Genomic DNA, 2,618 nt, shown 5'->3' on the forward strand with positions numbered 1-2,618 from the left:
ATAAATGTCGCAGGTGGGGGATTTCTTGCTGCCCTCTGTAACCTGGGGTGTCCCTCTGAGGTCCCCTAGGTCCAGGGTGCAGGGCAAGACTGCTGGAACCTGGACTGGGGATGAAAGCTTGGGCAGTGGCCGAGCTCTGTGTTGTGTGGCCCTAGGAAGACTGCTCCCTCTCTGTGCCTGTCTCCCCTGTGTCCGCCTCCCCCTCCCTCCTCCCCAGGAGCTAATCCGACTTCTCGCCAACATCCTCCTGGTGGGTGTCCCCATCATGTCCATTCTTGTACTCCTTAGAGAGGTGTGCCTGAGAGCCCAGAGCTGAAAGAGACAGCAGACCGGTGCCCTCGCTGACTGCAGGGAGTGACGGCAGCTGGAGCCCCACGAGCAGCGGTGTCAGGGGCAGGGCCAGCGCCAGCAGCTGGGACAGCTGATGAGCCTGGAGCTGCTGTCGGATGATGGAGTTCAGCTCAGGAACCGTAACCTGCTTGGCTCTCTCGAGGGCTCCCAGAACCTGTTGCTGATGCTCCTGTGACAAATAGGGCAGAACCTGGGCGCAAATCCCATTCAGCCTCTTCACAATTTCAGCCTGTTTATGCATCTTTATCCATGTTGAATCCATAGGACATCTCATAGTACATGACGTAATGCCGCTGCTGCATCTCTGATTTCTCGCTGGCCAGCTTGTCACACTCCAGCTTGAGGCTGTGGTACTGTGCTTGCAGCAACTGGAACTCATCTTTGATGCAGTCGCTGGAGTCGGAGAGGGGAACTTGAGCTGCTAGGGGAGGTGGGAGGAGCCTGAGTGCCAGTTTTGCCTAAACATCACTTCAGTTGCCTGGAGGGGAGGGTGGCGGGCGGCCGCACTTTGTCCTGGAGCTCCTGGGCCCCTTCAGTTTAGTTTTGCAGAAAATTGTGAGATTGATTTGGAGATCAATTTTTTTTTTTGTGGAGCTGGTATGAAAAGTATTCAGATTCGTGGGACAATGTGGATGATCCTAGAGCTCTTGACTGATGACATGCTGGAACATTGTCCATCTTCTTCCTTAGAAAACCACTTTTAGGGATTAATTGGACAGGACTGACTAATCTCCTAGACATCCCTAGACTGAAAGGCTTATCAAATACTATCATTTTGGATATAACTGTAAATCACTTGCCAAAAAACAAGCTACTAGCTGGGCTCCCTACATAAAGCCACATGCAGCCCCTCCTCCAGTCCATCCCTAGATACAGCCACATGCAGTCCCCTCCTCCACTCCATCCCTAGATACAGCCCCATGCAGTCCCTGCCTCCACTACATCTCTAGATACTGCCCCATGCAGTCCAGGATTCCAGTCCATCCCTAGATACAGCCCCATGCAGTCCCAGCCTCCACTCCATCACAAGATACAGCCCCATGCAGTCCAGGATTCCAGTCCATCCCTAAATACAGTCCCATGCAGTCCCAGCCTCCACTACATTCCTAGATACAAACCCATGCAGTTCCCTCCTCCTCTCCATCCCTAGATACAGCCTCATGCAGTACCCTGAATCCACACCATCCCTAGATACAGACACATGCAGTCCCTGCATCCAGTCCATCCCTAGATACAACCCCATGAATACCTGGCTCCAGTCCATTTCTAGATACAGACACATGCAATCCCCTCCTCCAATCCATTCCTAGATACAGCCCCATGCAGTCACCTCCTCCACTCGATCCCTAGATACAGTCCCACGCAGACCCTGCCTCCACTCCATCCCTAGATACAGCCCCATGCAGTCCCGGACTCCACTACATAACTAGATAGAGCCCATGCAATCCCTGCTTAAGCTCTGTCCCTAGATACAGCCCTAAGTAGTCCCCTCTTCAACTCCATCCCTAGATACAGCCCCATGCAGTCCCAACAACCAGTCCATCACTAGATACAGTCCTATTCAGTCCCTGTCTCCATTCCATCCCTAGATACAGCCTCATGCAGTACTTTGACTCAACTCCATCCATCCATACAGCCCCATGTAGTTTCTGCCTCCACTCGATCCTTTGATATAGGACCATGCAGTCCAGGCCTCCACTCCATCCATAGGTACAGCCCTATGCAGTCCCTTCCTCCACTCCATCCCTTGATACAGCCATATGCAGTCCCTGCCTCCAGTCCATCCCTAGATACAGCCTCATGCAGTTGTCTCCTCCACTCCATGCCTAGATACAGCCCCATGCAGTTCTAGCCTCCACTCTATCCCTAGATAGAGGCCCTAATAGTTTTTTCCTCCACTCCATCCCTAGATACAGGGCCATGCAGTTTCTGCCTCCACTCCATCCCTAGATACAGCCCCATACAGTCCCTGCCTCCACTTCATTCCTAGATAGATCCCCATGCAGTCCCTTTTTCCACTCCATCAATAGATACAGCCCCATGCAATCCTCTCCTCCACTCCATCCCTAGATAGAGCCCCATGTAGTCCCTGCATCCATTCCATCCCTAGATACAGCCCCATGCAGTCCCTGCCTCCACTCCATCCTTAGATACAGCCACATGCAGAGCCTGCCTGACTCTATCCCTAGATACAGATCCATGCAGTCCTCTCTTCCACTCCATCCCTAGATACAGCCCCATGCAGTCCCTGTCTCCACCCTATGCCT

At 52.9% G+C, this 2,618-nt stretch overlaps 1 pseudogene; it reads right to left on the reverse strand.

Moving 5' to 3' along the window:
• Positions 1 to 220: 220 nt before the first annotated feature.
• On the reverse strand, positions 221 to 817 carry LOC126490833 (TLE family member 5-like; annotated as a pseudogene).
• Between the last annotated feature and the right edge of the window lie 1,801 nt (positions 818 to 2,618).

The sequence above is a fragment of the Alexandromys fortis genome, unplaced genomic scaffold (assembly GCF_014885135.2).
Source record: "Alexandromys fortis isolate MF-2015 unplaced genomic scaffold, M_Fortis_MF-2015_v1.1 scaffold_246, whole genome shotgun sequence".
NCBI lineage: Eukaryota > Metazoa > Chordata > Mammalia > Rodentia > Cricetidae > Alexandromys > Alexandromys fortis.